This window comes from Artibeus jamaicensis, unplaced genomic scaffold (genome assembly GCF_021234435.1).
Source record: "Artibeus jamaicensis isolate MK-2021 breed Jamaican fruit bat unplaced genomic scaffold, CSHL_Jam_final scaffold_1031, whole genome shotgun sequence".
Classification (NCBI taxonomy): Eukaryota; Metazoa; Chordata; class Mammalia; order Chiroptera; family Phyllostomidae; genus Artibeus; species Artibeus jamaicensis.
Window position 1 is genome coordinate 353,550 of NW_026522026.1, and position 18,692 is coordinate 372,241.

General features: G+C 35.1%; 1 pseudogene; it reads left to right on the plus strand.

The window, feature by feature from the left end:
- The first annotated feature begins 6,808 nt into the window (after positions 1-6,808).
- LOC119039646 (beta-casein-like) lies at positions 6,809-12,228 on the plus strand (annotated as a pseudogene).
- The last annotated feature ends 6,464 nt before the right edge of the window (positions 12,229-18,692 follow it).

An 18,692-nucleotide genomic window follows, 5' to 3' on the forward strand; every position in this document is an offset into this window, starting at 1 on the left:
TTGAAATGTATCTGTGCTGAAGCCTTGAATGGATCTTTAACATGCAGTGAACCGAAGAAAACAACACTGTAAAATTCAGTGGTGTTAAACACATTTGACAATTACATTTATGAACATCAATCACTAGAGAGACAGAAACTTGAAAACTACTTTTGTAAATAGGAACATATTAAGTACTTTTGAGACTGACTTTAGATTTCACTGTGGACTTTGTCTAAGACCCTTCTCCTCCCTACGTTTCAATTTCCTTTCTTTTTCTATCTTCTGTCCTTCCTTGAACCTTAGCTGATTAACATTCACTTATTGCAAAATACATATATAGACTGAGATTCATTTTTGAAATTTTATATTATTATCAATTATTTTCTACAAGTAATTATTGTCTAAATGTTACCCTTTGTCCTAAAACACTTCATGAAATCCCCACTATCTACAGAATAAAATTTATGTTCTTTATGAGCACAGCATGCTTTGCTCTTAATTATCTGACTGCTTTCTCTTTCTCTGTTCTCACCTCCATCCACTTCCTTTGTTATGCTTCATGACCTCATTCACTACTTGATTTAGAGGCAGTTACCAGTTGCTGATATCTAAGACCCTATTCTTTCTTTTTTGTCTTTAGTCCATAATTCCCCTTCTTGGGTCAAACCCTTCATTTGGCTTCATAATCCTGCTCAGGATCATGTGTTCATGTAATTCCTCTTTGCCTCTTTTCCATCAGCTAAAGTAAACTTGGTATTTCATTTGTGCCTATTGTACATTTTTATAGCTTCATTAAAACTGTGTTTTACATTTCATAATAAGTAGGTTTTATGTTAGTTAATCCTAAAGGCTTTTTATTTCTTTAGGTACAAGAATTTTGCATTTTTGTTTACTGTTGCATTATTGGCAACTAGTAGAATGTCTTGAAAACATAGACATGTAATATGGAATACATTTCACTCTTTATCTTAACAATCTCCTAGTCCACCCATCTTTAACATACAGTACTGCATGTGTGATTATTCTTTATATCTAGTCATTATTCAGAAAGTCTCTTCTTTCTTATGGTCCAGTTCCCATCTGATAAAAGAAGTTCTAATGTGTACTTAATATTGCTCTCTCTAATTAGGCCTGTTTTTTTTGCCTTTTTTCTTATCTCTTCATTCAAGCCCTTCTGGGGGTATGACTTTACTACTCAACTGCTGCCACCTCCTCCTCCCTGGAACAACCAGCACTTTGTGATTAGTCATTTCCCACAAACACATTCTATTCCCTGTCCCCACCCCAATAATTTCCTTGATCTACTGATATTATACTACAACTATCTTGGCATAAATCTACTTAGGTAAAGGAAACAAGCTGATTTCTACTTTCACCTGGGCATTAATGCTGTGAATATTTGTATTCACTTTGAATTTTATATTAACCTAATATGTTCCCAAAATCATATCCACTTCCCTCACTGACGGTTGAAAACCTCATCGTGCATCTAACTGGAAAAGTAGGACTATTTTTTTTCATTTTTAACCTGTATTTCAAAGTATGTATTATATTTACTCATCTTCTCCCTTTCTTTATTCTCAGAGAAACTGGTACATTCTGTATAGGTCTATTTCTTATGGTCGCAACTCTTATCATACTGGATTTTCCTTTATCAATTGAATCCCCACCCCTTTGGTATATTTCAGCCATTTCTCACCATTGGCCTCTTTCTGTTAAGGTAAGAATCTCTGTCCTAAAATTACTTTCATATGATTCTGGTTGTTCCTTTAGTCATAGATAACATTCCAGAGGTGCCCTTAGTTCTACTTCTAAAATCTCTGAAGAGTAATGTTGCTTTTAATTCCTCGGAAATACTTTTAACCCTCTGGAGTGTATCTGAATGATTAAAGTAATAACGACTCCATATGTCCAAAAATCTCTCCTGTTTCCACCTTATTCCACACCTGTGTAGTATTTTCACCCTTGCCTTCATTAATTATTTTCCAGCTATTTCTTCCCATGGCTTCTCTAAAGATCCTTTACTTTGTGCTCCATGATATTCTATATTATTTCCTATTTCCTTCTGCTGTACAAGACTGAATAACAGGGTAGACTTCAGCTTTTTCTTAGATAATTTCTCTTTTCACTTGCCACTTCTTCCCTGGGAAAGTTAATTTATTTATTTATCAGAAATAATTCACCCCCACAGTTGTACATATGATGCTATTGAGCATTATATTTAACAACAACACATCTTAGACACCTTCAGACTTACTACATATAAGACTTAACTGAGTATTTCTTTTCTAATTTCAACTTGGTTTCCAACTTGGCTTATGACATGGATAAATTTTCAATTAACCTGGCATATTCTATTCATTCAATCCCCAGATTTCTCTCATTTCTCTTATTTTAATAATAAGTTTTCTTTCCCTTGTCTAAAATGTTCAATACCATTTTCATAGTTGAGGTCATCATGATGTTTACCTTAGACTACTATAGTAACATATCATAACTATCTCTCTTACTAGGTTGCCTGAGATATTTTCATTAAAAAAGTATAATTCAAAAATTTTTAATGCATTTTTCAAATCTCTAAAAGTATTATTTCAGTGAATTATGTCACAATGCATTCTGAAATTCAAGCCATTCATGATATGACTACAAAAAAAACACATGTAATAGTAACATATTCTGTATCCTTTATATTTCCTAAAATACAGAATCTATCAAATGTGGTGTATTGCTGTACAAGCATCCATGCTTCTTTCAACCAAATACTTTATCCACACTTAATTATGTCTCAAAACATTCATCATTTTTTGTTTCTTTTTATCATTTTCCCCACTATTCTCCCACAACCCAACCACCCCCACACCAACCCTTAATCCCCATTTGGCTTTATCCATGTGTCATTTATACATGTTCCTTGATAACCGTTCCCCTTCTTTCCCCCATTATCCCCCTCCCCTCTCCCTTCTGGTTACTGTCAGTTTGTTCTTTATTTCACTGTCTCTGGTTATGTTTTACTTGCTTGTTTGTTTTGTTGATTAGGTTGCACTTATAGGTGAGATCGTATGGTATTTGTCTTTCACCACCTGGCTTACTTCACTTAGCATAATGCTCTTCAGTTCGATCCATGCTCTTGGGAAGAGTAGGAGCTCCTTCTTTGTTTCTTCCACATAGTATTCCATTGTGTAAATGAACCATAGTTTTTTGATCCACTCATTTACTGATGGAATTTAGGTCACTTCTAGCACTTGGCTATTATAAATTGTGCTGCTATAACATCAGGGTGCATAAGTCTTTTGAATTGGTGTTTTATAATTTTTAGGGTATAATCCCAAAAGTAGAATTGCCAGGTTGAAAGGCAGTTCCATTTTTAGTTTCAACTAGAATAAAATCTCCTTGAAGACTAGCAACCCTGCTCACACTCAGCAAAAGTGTCCATTCCTTCAATCAAGGCATAACAAATGATTCACATTTAAGTCCACATGCTGCATTGATAGTTAAATTTTATAAAAAATATCTCAGGGGATTAATACAAGGGCATTGCATATAAGCAACTACAAATGCATGTACTTAGATAGATCTGGTTTTAAGTGGAATTTTTTTTTTGAAATTAACAGATAATATGAATTTTGTAAGTTATTGTATTGGTGTCTGAGTTGCTTCATCAAAGATATGGAGAGGAAAGCTCTCATGGTGTTTTTGTTACAATCATACACAATAAGTCTGTAAAGGACAAACTTTCTGGCATAGAGTTAGTCCTAAGTATAACAATGGAATAATTATATTATAGTGTTTGAAAAGAAGGTAACTGATATTTATCAGGTAAACAAGTCTCCATGATATTTTGCAAAATTTTTACAGCAGAATTACCAAGCATTTTGCTTATACAAGCCATCCAGATTTCTTTTTTGAGATGTTCTATAACAGAAGAAAGATTATTGTTCTGTATACAAGATAATGAATTTAGGTTAAGGATTTATTGTACCCAGATTAGTGGTCCTGGGAGCTTTTCAATTTGACTTGCATGACTAAGCTACCATCATGGACTTGTTATCTTGTCATTTTTTTCCATGGTGGCATAAAACACTGAAGCTGCTCAGGTTAGTGTGCAGTTGCGGCCTTTGTAAGTTCTTGCGCATGTCCAGTGCTCACATAGCAACCCCCACAAGTGAGTTCTTGAGGACCCACCAAGTGCTGGAGACCTAACTTAAGTCTGAACTTGGGGACTGAGCCAGAGAGTCACTGTCCTCCAGTGATTGTCTTCAGTTACTAGACAATTGCATTTCCTGGACAGATTTCCTTGGTCAGATGTGAATTGCTTCCTTGTTAAAATGCTCCCTAAAATTTCTAGGGAAAGATATCAGGCAGCAATCATTTTCTGTTAATGCAGACTTCTTGGAATTGAAACCCACTATTGATTTTATTTCAAACCACATAATTAACATGCCATTCGAATACAGTATATAAACAGCCACAAAAGCAGACACACCATCATTCACTTAGGTCCTCCTTCACCTTTTGTTCTCCACCTCAGAAAAAGATAAGAATTTCGTATATAAATTTGATGTACTTTCTCTTTAGATTTATTTTAACTAGTTTGTGATACATAAAGAAAATATTTGTAAAATATAATCTTTGAAATAAAGGTATCTGAAATAGTATTGGCATTATTCTCAATAGTGTTCTCTGACAATACCATTAGATTAAAAAAAGAAGAAATGCATATGAAGATGTGGTAAAAATTCAAAGGCCAAACAAACTTTATGAGTCCAAGAAAATGCAGTAATTGTGGTTAATACTTTTAGTAGAGGGGAGTTAACAGGCTATATTAAAAGATCTAATTCATGAATTACATATCTTCCAGATTGATTAAACTTATCACAGCCATAGAATCAAATATATTTAAAGTATTATAAAATTATCAGGAAAGCTTTATTCAACAGGTAGTTATAAAGGTAGCATATTGAATAAGGATATCATGAGAGTGTTTTTGGAGCATGCACTACTTGAAATGTTTATAAATAATTTTTTAATAAAAGTATATTCACTGAAGTTGTTTATAGCACACAACATCCCACTTTATCATTTAGTTTATAATATTGTAAAAATTATATTGAAATAGACACAAAAAACAGGATTCAGTTAAAAACAAACTAGATTTTACATTGTAAGAAAAATTCCAGAAGAGGTAGAAATAACTTGAAATGAAAAACAAAAGAGATTTTAAAGAAAAATACATTGACCATGTATTAGTAATAAAGTTTAGCTTTAATACAGTGTATAAAATGTTAACTATAAAATATAGAAAATGCAATGAGATCTTCCATAGTCATAATGATCTCTAATATAATAACATATATTTGAGACCTGACAATGAAAAATTAATTGGAAACTTATAGAAGTCTTAACCAAAATAAAATTAGGAGTAATTATATAATACCCATGGGAAAAATCTAAAAAACACATTTGCCTAATAAAGAGAAATAGTTCAGCCTTAAATATTGCAAAGTATATTTTACACAAGAATTAGGAACTTTAAAAAAATTCAGGGATCTTTATTTCATTTAGTTATTGTTCATTTTCACTTTAATCACATTTTTCCCATGGCTCTCCCTTGCCTTGCCCACCTCCACTTCCACCCCCCAACTCCCATAATAATTCCCAGTCTGCTGTTCCTGCTCATGGGTCTTCAATATATGTTTCTTGAATTGCCCCTTGTAGCAGAAATTCAGTTCATAAGTCTGGGAATAAAGATTGTATGTTGAAGTATATTGGCACACAAACCTATTTTTTACTAAAAATTATAGAAATGGAAAAAATGAAGCATTTGGTACCTTTTGGTCAAAAGTGTTAACATATATTTTATATTATTTGATAATATTTTATATTAAGGTTTCATATATTTTATGTATTTTAAAATATATAAATATATTTTATATATTTATATATGTTTTATAAATATATTTAATATATGATGCATTATATATTTATAAAATATTTTATATAATATTTCATGTATTTTATATTATGCTACAAAAATAAGTAGTCTGCCTTGGGGACTGGGAAAGAGAACCTGATCCTTTGGTAAATCATTAAAAAAATCAGAGAAAATGGAAGCATGGTGTATGATGTATAAAGTTATATGGCACAAAGGTAAAGAGACGTCACCAGTTATGTGGGGATGAAGACTATGGAGTGGCTACACATATACAATAAACAAAATACAACAGTCCTATAAAAACCTCTGGATAAATGGAGTAAGTAAGTAAAATGCTCAAATACAAATCTCAGTCTTATTTAAAAAGAGGAGATATGATTAAACCAAGTGTTCATAAAATCCTTTATTTAATAAAGAAATGGTAAAATAAACTATAATCTTCTATGTATACATTTTTAATCAGCCTGTGCCCAGTGGATATGAGGATTCATCAGGGCTCAAACCTTAATATTTCGCTGCCTACAACGCAGATCCTAAACAACATGACTAATAAATATTACTAATTTTAAATAATAAATCAATTAATAAAGCTTTATCTATTTAGAATTTTTCCTTTAAAAATATACAATGTACTGTAAATGAGATAAAAAAGAATGAGGTAAGGTAGAGTTGAGAGCTGAAAACTCTGAATGGCTTTCATTGAAGTATAAAGTTGGTAAGTAAGTCTAAGGAGCCATAGAAGCTTTTGACTTTGGTTATATAATAAAATTTCTATTAGTAATTTTTCTAACATACAGTATCTTTTTTTTAAAGAGAGCTAAGCCTACGTAATTAAGAAAATATATCACATTGACAACCACAGTACTTTCTTCCCTCTCATAGGCCTTGAGCGCCATGAGGGTCCTCATCCTTGCTTGCCTGGCGGCCCTTGCCCTTGCAACGGAGGTAAAAACATTTCTAAATAACTAAATGAACATGAAATATCTTCCCACAGGAAGAGAACCACACCACCAATATTTTAAATGCACAAATAATGCAGAATTTCAGCAGAATTTTTTTATACTTATAAGATAATCATGTATATTCACTCACTATTTCAATAGTGTCTTATAGGGCCACAATTATGGGTAAAATGCTACCAGCCCCCTCAAAAACAATAAGCAAATGGGCATGGAACAAAAGAAGAAGAAACAAACATTAAAAAGAGTAATACTGCACAAGAACAATGGTATGCATGTCCAACCTACATAAAGATACATATCCAGTGCTGAAACTCATGCAGCTCTTACCCTGGGGAAATGGGCCAAATCCTACCTGTGTCTCTGTCCAGAGACACCCAGAGGGTGAAGTATCAGGCAATAATCATAGTTATAAACATGTGTGTAATCATAATAAAAAGTGATGCATATTAAAATAACTCCCTCTCTGTTACTCATTAAATATGTTCTTTTTTCAGGTAGAATAAAAACATGCCATTTAGAGTATCCAAATATAAAAGACATAAAAACAATTACCTTTCAAGGCTTCAAAAGATATGCAACATTTTATATTTCTTAAATTTGTGAAGGGAATATCACTTCATGAAGAAAATAAAAAATAAATAGGAAATTGTTGTTATCAGACTTCTGAAAAGTTCAATTTTCTGTGTTCTGGCTATGATTTCTGTTGCTAACATTCAGTTGTCTCTAAACTTGGTTGTGTGAGAAAGCATCGCGTCTTTAGCCTGACCGGTGCAAACGGAATCCAGGGGCAAGGTTGGACCTGGTGGGCAACCCAGCGAGCGACCTCGGGGAAACTGCGAGGGAGCAGGGCTGCGGGTTGATTGTGGTCATGCATTCGTGAGTGGATAGACAAGTGAGGGAGTGGGCGATTGGACGGGAGCCAGCAGGCCCCAGCGGCAAGCAGCAGCAGAGGGCGCGCCATTTCCCCACTCTGATCCTGCTTCCACATACAGCGTCATAACCCAGGGACCGGAGTGGCCCTACCCTGGTGAACCACCTAAGGCTCTGCTCCTCACCCAGCAGTGAGAAACAGCAGAGGGGGCCGCCATTTCCCTGCTCTGACCACGCCCCCACATACTGCGTGCTTCACAACCCAGCGACCTGGGAGTCCAAGGCTCCGCTCCTCATACTTAATGGGCACTAACAGACCAAAAATGGCTCAAGAAGATCTCAAAGCACCAGAGCCTATAAATCTAAGCAATGAAGAAATAGCAAAAACCTCAGATGCACAGTTTAAAACACTGGTGATCAGGATGCTCACAGAACTGGTTGATTATAGCCACAAATTAGAGAAACATGTGAAGGCGAAACTAAGTGAAATGAATGGAATTACACAGGAAACCAATAGTGATGAAAAGGAAACTGGGACTCAAATCAAGGGAGTGGACCAGAAGAAAGCAAATAATGGCCAAACAGAAAAGAGTGAAGAAGCAAGAATTCAAAAAAGTAAGGAGAGTCTTAAGAACCTCCAGGACATCTTTAAATGCTCCAACATCCGAATTATAGGGGTACCAGAAGGGGGAAAGGAACAGCCACCAGTGGAAAATTTATTCGAACAAATAATAAAGGAGAATTTCCCCAATCTGGCAAAGGAAATAGACTTCCAGGAAATCCAGGAAGCTCAGAGAGTCCCAAAGAAGTTGAACCCAAGAAGAAACACACCAAGGCACATCATAATTATATTAGCCAAGATTCAAATGAAGGAGAGAATCCTAGAAGCAGCAAGAGCTAAGGGGACAGTCACCTACAAAGGAGGAACATTCTCCAATAATCAATCCTGTTGTGATTTTTTTCCTTATAGACTGTAGAAAGACTTTAAAGTAGTGAGGTAAGATAATGTTCATTCTGAGACAATTTTCCATGTTTGGATCAGTAAAATGCTGTATTATATTTCTACAGGGTTATGGTTGGGCTTTAGCCAAAGCACCTAGTTGTGACATATCAATTCTGATGTAAATTTCCAGTGTTTACCTTTAACAGCAGAATGAATGTCTACAACGTTCACTATTCAAGCACTTCCTAAACTAACTTCCTACTTAAAATTGTGTCACTGTGCCCCAAACACCTTCTTTACATGAACTGTACAGTCTTTTTATCTGTCTTGAATTCTCTCCATGGTGACATCGTTCACTATTGTGACATTTATTGATCACTTTCTGTGGGTCAGACATTGACTAGGGGCCATGCTGTAAACTGAAAAGAGGCTGCCCATAAGAAAGAATAGTAATATGGGAGGTGGGCAGACACGCAGATGGACATATTTTTGTAATTACAGTACTACCTTTACTGAATAAGCTGTGAGACTTAGTTGTAAATCTGCTTGTAAGAGTCAAGTAGATATTTATACTTGCATCACTTTTTAGGGTCTGTCATTACTGATTAAGTCCATCATGTGTATACTTTATCTCTTCCCAAAAGTTTTCAGATCTTTAGGGAAAGTATTTATTTCTTATAGTTCATTTGAAGCCTAAACATAAAAGACACTAAGAATGATGAAGAGAATATATTTATGGTTATTATAATTTGTTATTAATATATAATTCTTTTATAATCAGATGGGGTATTATACATTATTTGTTGTCATATGAAGGGTATATAGTGATATAGAAAATTAGCATCCATTAAATTCTTCTTATTGTACTATGTTCATTAATTTTCTGTTCTTTCTGGACTGTATTTATCTGTGTGTCTCTGCTACAGCAGACTTATACAAAGTAGTGAAATATATAAACTCCAGTAATTATCCTGTGTTTTTGATGATATTACCAAGCATGGTGTCCACCTTAACTTATCACGCCTTCATTTTCTGATTTATATTCACAAATAAAAATTATTCATGAAAACTAACCTAATTTTATTTTTATCTTTCTGAAGGATTTTACTGCACAGCTCAACAAGGTAAAATCCTCATGTTCAAATGTAAATATTTTTAAAGTTTCCTTTATTTAATTTTTATAGATGATAACAATTTTATATGATTTGTTTTTTAGCAAAAACCCAAGAAGTTAAACATGACAAGCAGCAGGAAAAAGAGGTAATTTAAACATAAGAATATATCTAAATTTTTAATCAAATATAATATATACAAAATACTCATGTGCATGTTTACTCCATAGTATGGTAAGAAAACACATGCAAATATAAAATGAAACTTTAAGTCAATGTATTTTTAGTACATGGATGCATTTTAAAATGTATAATTAACTTGCAAAATATAGAATAAATACTAATTATTGACTTGCTCACTTTTCTAGTGGCATAAACGCATACTAGATACATTTCCACATTGGGAACTAGGTTTCCCTTATTCTCCAGATAGATAAGCTGATGAAAGAAACAGGAAGGTAATCTGGCACAAATCCCAGTTTGACCATTGATTAGCTCTGTAACTTTGGCCCCAAATTTCTCTGTACTTCAATTTCTTCATCTGTAAGCTGAAAAATTCACAGGCTACTGTGGTTGATGATATGACACAATAAATATTCAATGATTTACATTAAAATTTTATGTTTTGTATTAACAAATACAGTTAATAAAAAGATTTTCATTACACAGATAAGAGAATTGATGTGCAAGACAACTGAGTACACAATGTGACTTTATCACACAATTATTTATTAGCAGAGCTTGCTTAAAATATTTTTTGACAACATAAAATTATTTATCTAGTTAAGTTACACATGTAATAACATGTTTATCTAACTGTAATATTTCAATCTCTTGTTTGTTTGTAGTGGGTTTGTTTGGAACTAATGACAAATAATTTCCTAATTAAAATAAATTTAAAAATTGATGTCTCTTTTAAAGACTTACAATAACTACCATCTACCAAGAGAAGTAATGCTGGAAGTTAGCTGGTGTGGAGTAAATCCTTCAATTAAATCACAAATTAAGACTTACTTTTCATTAAAATGCACAAATTCAAGGAGTTCATCATCACCAAGCCCTTATTATATGAAATGTTAAAGGGACTTATCTAAGAAAAAGAAGTTAAAGAAACATGAACAGTGAAAGAACAACAAGCTCACAGCTATTAACAACCACACCTAAAACGAAAGCAAACTAAAAGAACAGCTAGATCAGGAGTGGAAATATAGAAATGAAGATCTCAAGGAGGGTTAGCAACAGGGGAGTGGGAGGAGGAGATGGGGGGAGAAGGTACAGAAAATAAGTAGCATAGACAGTAGATAGAAAATAGATGGGGAGGCAAGAATAGCATGGGAAATATAGAACCTAAAGGACTTGAGACACATGGACATAAACTAAAGGGGGGTAATGGTGGGGATGGGGGGGGCAGGGTGGTGGGGAATGAAGGGGGGAATAGAACAACTGTAACAGCATAATCAATTTAAAAAAATAAATTAAAAATAAAAAAAGAAAAAAAAAAGACTTACTTTTCATTAAAATGCACAAAAGTAACCTTGAAGTCATTTCTCTAATTATTTTTAAAATAAATCTTTCTTGTTAAAACAATTTAGTCAATTATCATCACATTTTGTTGAAAAGTGCATGCCCTCTCAATACTGAGCTGTACAGCTGGCCACAACTATTGACGACAACTTGGAAAAGGAGAAACGAGTTTGAAATCCCCAAACATTGATTTCAGTTTGATCTATGTTCACCTGTAAAGGAAATGGATTAATGAGAAATCCATCAGTAAGATTTAACTCAGTCTTCATGTGACCCCAAATAACGTCTTAGCCAGCAAAAAGAAAAGATTTCTTACTTTCCTTTCAGTCAATTATGATTGTTCAAAAGAGAGGAGTTTAATCTATCATGAATGGGAATGGTAGCTGAATCATGGACTGAAAGATTTTGTCTTCTTCTCTCCAGGATGAACACCAGGAGAAAATCCAGTCCCTTGTCCAGCCACATCCTTTCATTGAGCTCATCCCTCACACTGTCCTTCCACAAAACATCCTGCCTCTTGCTGGGCCTGCCATGATGCTGCATGCCCTTCAGCCCCAAGTGATTTAAGACCCCAATACTAAGGCAACCATTTTTCCTAATCGCTACATGATACTATTTTATAAATTTCCAGTAGTACCATTTTTTCAACAAATCCACAATCTCCCACAGCTTCCTCTGCCTCTGCTTCAGCCCTTGATGCACCAGGTCCCCCAGCCTCTTCTTCAGACTCCCAGGTTTCTTACTCAGCCCCTCCTGTCCTTTCCTCAGCCCAAAGCCCTGCCTCTTTCCAATCAAGTGATCACTTACTGGCAGAGAGATGTGCTCAACCAAGAGCCTCTGCTTGACCCTACTCAGGTGTTTTACCCTGTGACTGAATCTATTGCCACAATTTACAACAAGTGAGTCCTAATTTTCTATCTCTACTCTTTAATTCATGATGTGTACATGATATTAAAAATAGGAGATCCAGAATAAAAGGATAAATGAATAATGAATGGATCCAAGATGCAAGTAGTTTAGATCAGGGATTCTCTACACTAGTTACACAGTTGAATAACTTAGAAAACTTTCACCCCTAAAATTCCAATGTCTAGTATTTGGATACAATTGTTCTGATTTACTATGTAGAAGATGCTGAGCATTGGAAAGAAATTATTTCAGAAATTCCGATTTAATCAATCTGTTGAGAATATAGATAAATAAGATTGAAAGGTACTAAAAACAAAATTAAATTTAGTAATCTGGGTGTGAAATAAAGACGTTTTATTATTTTCTACAGTTTTTAAGTTTCCCTTTTGTGCATCTAGTCTCCAGTGCATTAATTCACATGTTCTTTCTGATGTATGTAAATAGAAGGGTGAACAATTGAGGTTCTTTTTTCATTACTCAGAAGTTTTAGAAGTGTTCCTAGCAAAAAGTGAATGGTATATGAATTTAATTTTTGAATTTTTTATTTATTTTTAAGGTTTAGAGAATTTCAAAGTTAATGTTTGTCTCTCACTTTGTTAAGTTTCAGGAGTTTGGGAATTACACTAGATATTTTTATACTTAATATATTTTAGCATTTTATTATTCTGAATAAACACAAGATAATGAGAGAGTCCACCAATAAATGAACTTACTTCTTAATTATCAATATGTCAGGGAAATCTAAATAGTTGGCTATTATGTAGTAAATTAAATGATGTATTTTTTGTATTTGAAATCTTTTTAATTTCAATTATGTGTTACCAACAGATTTTTCTTTTTTAAAAAAATTATTTATTTAACTGTTGTTCAAGTACAGTTTTCTGTCTTTTACTCCCATCTCAGCCCACCTCCCCCAAGTGCTCCCCACCTCCCTCCCATTTCCAACCCACTTAGTTGTTGTTCATGTGTGCTTTATACTAGTTCCTGTAAATCCTTCCCCTTTTCCCTTGAAATTCACCCCCTCTCCCGTCTGGTCACTGTCAGCCTGTTCTCTATTTGAGTGACTTTGGTTATATTTTGCTTGACTGTTTGTTTTGTTGTTTAGGTTCCTGTTAAAGGTGAGACATATGGTATTTGTCTTTCAACGCCTGCCTTATTTCACTCAGCATGATGTTTTCCAGTTCCATCCATGCTGTTGCAAAGGGTAGGAGCTCCTTCTTTCTTTCTGCTGCATAGAATGCCATTGTATAAATGTACCACAGTTTTTGGATTCATTCATTTTCTCCCATATCTATAATTCCTAGTTTAAAAAATACTTGTTCCATAATATATTTTGACATACAATCTATAATCTTATATTTATAAAATAAATTTATGTTACAAGTATTTCATGAACAAGAGGTTGCAGCAGTTGAGTAATAAATCAGTATCCCCAAATAGACTTGAATGACTATGGGTAGGAAAGAAGGCAAACATCAGGGCTAATGAGTGTGAACAATGCAGTGAAATACAGATTAGAGCTTTTTATGGCATGGAAATTACAGAATCAGAAAGAAGAGACTTCCTGGGTGATGGCCAGATGCAGAGAATAGTCAGGCATGCACTACTGTATGTTAAAGACAGGTGAACATGAAGGTTATAGGAGGCAATCGTGAAGTATATTCCATATTAAATGTCTATGCTTGCCAGGATGTTGCTAGTTGTCAATCATGCAACAATAAATAAAAAGGCAAAAGTTGTATTCCCAAAGAGATCGAAGCCTTTAGGATAAACTAATATGGAACCTACTTGTCATCAAATGTAATAAACATTTTAATAAAGCTGTTATAAGAGACAATAGGCACAAAGGAAATACCTAATTTAATTTTGTTGTTAATAGGGGAGCTAGAGAGGATCTTCCTGAAGATATGGGTCCCGAGTAAGTTCTTGAAACTGGATGAATGGTTTGGCCTGAGTAGGGGAGAGAATTATAGGCTAAAAAGTGTGGAAGACCAGTGTCTTAGATATCAGACGCAAGTAACTACAACAGAGTCAAGTAATGAATCAGGGCCATGAATTACAACAAAGAGAGTAGATGGAGATGAGAACAGAGAAAGAGCAAGAGGTAAGATCATGAAAAGCAAAGCTTGCTGTGACCCTTGAGAACATGAATTTTATTCTGTTGAGAGTGGGGATTGGTTAGAGGGTTTTAAGACTAAAGTAACACTGAAAAAATAAGTACTTCTTGAAAATCATTGATAATAATAAAAATGTATTAAAGTAAGTTTCACAGCTTTGAGCTGATATCTTTTCTGGTGAGTGATTATAAACTAATGCTCAAGGAAGTAGTGAAGCCCAGAGAGAAAAAGACTTGCCCAAAGTCCACAAAGAGGTCTAAAGCAGACCTCAAAAATACATAGTATATGCCTATTTACAGAGCAGTCTTCAAATATATTAGGGTTTTTAAAAAACATGTTATTGTTCTATTACAGTGGTCCCAATTTTCACCGTTTTCCCTTCTCCACCCAATCCATGTCCCACTCCCACTGTCAGTGCCCACACTGTTGGCTATACCCATGGGTCATTCATACATGTTCTTTGACCAGTCCCTTCCACTTCTTTCTATGATTATCCCCCTTTGGCCACCCCTCTGGCCACTGAAAGATTATTCCATGATTCCATGCATCTGGTTCTACTGTGCTAATTTGTCCAACTTGCTACCCCAGCTCCTTCATACTTCCATTTGCATGGGATATTTGTCCATCCTTTTACTTTTGAGCTGTGTGTATCTTTAGTTTTGAGGTGAGTCCTTTGTTGACAGTATATATGTGGGTCTTGTTTTCTTATCCATTTAGTTACCTATGTCTTTGGATTGGAGCATTTTTTTTAACATTAGGGAAGAAATTTAATCTCTCCATTGAATGGGTTCATGCAATAAAATGTAAAATATATCATAACAAAATTCTTTGAAGAAATGTAGAATAGGAAATATTTAATAAGGAAATGCATATTCAGAGGAAAACATTTAAGATTTACATTATGATAAATGATAAAATTCAAATATCCTTCCCTTGAGAGTTTGACGTTTGTATTTCTTTTCTCTTGAACTATCCTGACATTTTTTTCTAGGCTTTTTTATTACTCCTTCCCCACACCTTTCCTATTTATGGTTACATTGACAGATTCACTCCGCCACAAATTAGAATTAGCATGAAAAATTTTAATACACCCTTCAACTTTACCAACATGTAGGTAATATTTGTAATCACTTGTTCCCTTAATCCCCAAGTATACTGTTAGCTGTCCATATTTGGGGATAAAAATATGGCATTTTATATTCCAGGTTCCCTTGTTGGTTTTTGGTTCAGGAAGAAAATATATATTGTATGTGTTTACGCTCACCCTCGGTTGCTAAAATAAATCCTCCAGTAAATCTTTCAAAAGGGGTATATGAGAAATAAACTTTCTGAATTCTTCAGTATCCAAAATTATCCTTGCCTTACCCCTCAAAAGCAAATGCCAATTTGGCTGGGCATAGAATTCTAGGGTTAAAGCCTTTTGCCCCTTTGATTTCTAGCATCCAGCGTATCCAATGATAAGTCTGCTGTCAATCTGACTCTTATTTCTCTATGAATTATCTCTTTTTTTTCTCTCTGGAAGCATTTACAATTTTTTCTTTATCACTTTAATTCCCAAATTTGGCCAAGATGTGTCTAGGGGTGAATCTCTTTTTATCAGTTTTACTGGGTATTTGATAGGCACTGATAATCTTAAGACTTGAATCTTCATTAGCGCTGAAAAGTTTTCTTCAATTACTTCCTTAACACTTTCCTCTGCTTCATTTTCTTTATTATCTTTTTCTGGAATGCCTATCAAACAGATGTTTAAGCTTTTGGATCTATCTGCTATGTCTCCTATTCTTTCTTTAATTACTGTCTCTTTGGCAATTTGCATTATATTCTAAGAGAATTCATTAATACAATCTTCTAGATTGTCAATTCTTTCTTTAAGCATGTCTAGTCTGCCCCTCAGAGAACCTATTTCGATTTTTGTTTCCGAGATTGATATTTTTTTATTTCCAGGATGGACATTTCCTGGAAAATACTTCCAGGGTTATTCTTTTAACCCTGTTCATCTGCTACTTCTTCTCCCTCCTCTTCTCCTTGTCCTCTTTTTTTTCTCTTCCTCCTTCTCCTCTTATTCCTTCTTAAAGAATGTTTGTTTGGTGGTGCCAAATTCCTTTCATATTTTCTTGTCTTGGAAGCTTTTTATATCTCCTTCAATTTTAAATGACAGTCTTGCTGTATAAAGTATTATTGATTGTAAGTCCCTGCTTTTTGTCACTTGCATATTTTATGCAAATTCCTATTGGCCTTAAATATTTCTTTGGAGAAATCAGTTGAGAGTCTTATGGGAGCTCCCTTGAAGGTAAATAACAATTTTTCTCTTGCTGCTTCTAAGAATATCTCTTCATCTTAAACCTGTGCTATTTTAATTATGATGTGTCTTGGTGTGGGACTCTTGGGTTCATCTTATTTGGGATTCTCTGTACTCCCTGGATTTGTGTTTCTTTTTCCTTCACCAGGTTAGGGAAGTTTTCAGTCATTATTTCTTCAAATAGGTTCTAAGTTTCTTGTTCTCTCTCTTCTAATTCTGGTACCCTTGTGATGTAGATGTTTTATGCTTTATAACATTTGAAAGGTCCCTTAAACTTATTTTATTATTCTTTTTTTCTTCTTGCTAGTATGACTGAGTTTTTAACCTTATCTTATAATCACTGATTCAATCATCTGCTTGATCCAACCTACTGTTTATTCCTTCCAGTGGATTCTTCATTTCATGTATTGTATTCTTCAATTCTGATTTCTACATTTTTATGGTTTCCACTTTTTTCATGCTGTGAAGCATCCTTATAACCATTAGTTTGACCTGTGTCTGCTAAATCTCTTGCCTCCATTTTCTTTAGCCCTTTTTTCCAGGAGATTTCTCTGGTTCTTCAATCTGGGGTATGTTTCTTTGTCTTCCACATTGGCTGTCTCTTCATGTTTGTTTTATGTACAAGGTAGATCTTCTCTGACCTCCAGTTTTGTGGGGTGGACTTATGGAGTAGGTGTCCTGTGGGTGTAGTGGTGTAGTCATATTAATGACCTAAGCTTGGTTAACAAAGAATGTTTCTTGTATGGGTTATGTGGGCTCTCCTGTCATAACACAGTGTTGATGGTTATTGGCTTGTTCATTCCTGGTGTTCACCCTCAGGCTGGCTTGCTGTGAGGATCTACCCCAAACACAGTGTGCAAACTGCCAGGCAGGTGTAGGAGCCCAGGAGGCCTGAGAGGGGTCGAGGATAGGGTCCTGCACCGCAGAAGTGGTGACTGGACCTGGTTTCCAGTCTCGGGGCTATCTTGGGATTGTTCTCTGACCCCTTGAGAAACTAGCGGCCTTTCCTTTTCCATCAGCTCATATCTTTGGCCTGTGCGTCATGTACCCGGAAGGTATGTTAGCCTGAGAACATCCTGACTCTAAGGGAAGAGATAAACTTTGTAGGTCAAGGAAGTGAGCTACGGGCCAGAAGGCTTCTCCTTTGTTCTCTATATACTCAAGATTGTATTTAAGCTGAAGACTGCGCAATAATCTTGCCTTATGCCAGCAGAGCATTTGGTCCTCTCCTTTGTTTCGTCCCTTGCTCAGCCTCACGACCACCCTTGCTGCAGCAGGCTGCGGCAGGCAGGTACTTACCACACAAAGCAGAATTTGCCTTAGCAAGTTCAGTGCCTGCAGAAATCTCCCTTTGTTATTCTGCTCATGAAGTTTATTAAATCCTGCTCTAATGTTGTCCAAAGCCTGCCACTGGTTGTGTTGTTTCTGGACTTGTTGTTAGGGACTCTGGTGCAGGCTAATATAGGACACTGTTTGAGATTGTCTCTTGGAAATATTTTTGGAGCTACAGCAATCTATAGTTTGTGGTTGATTCTTGTGGACCTGGGTGCTTGCACCAAGATTTGCTTTTACCAGTACTGGGACCATGGGAAGATCATTAAGGTCACAAGGCATCCAAAGTTCTGCTTCCACCTGTTTCCACCTGCTGGCTGCCTTTTATGTTTAGTCACTGGATGAGACTCTGGTTCACTTGAGTTCCATGAGGTAGGTTCACAATGAGTCACCAGGTAGGAACTAGTTGTATTCACCAGATTGATACAGGTTCAAATTCAGTGCCAGTGGTGGTTTGGAGGCCACTGAGCATATGTCCCATGGGATACTAAGTCTAGCTGCCACATAGTGGGTGCTTTCAATCTTTCCATTAGTCCAGCACCTCAGGGGGGCTTCAGGATGAGGTAAGCAGAGTTTAAAGTTTCAGGATCATGACTTCTAAATATGTTTTGTCACTGTATTTTGGTTTTCATTTTCTGTATCATCCTCAGTTAATTTTTTATTTTCTAAATTTTTAAAATTGTTTTTGAAGTATAGTTGCGTCCATTTTA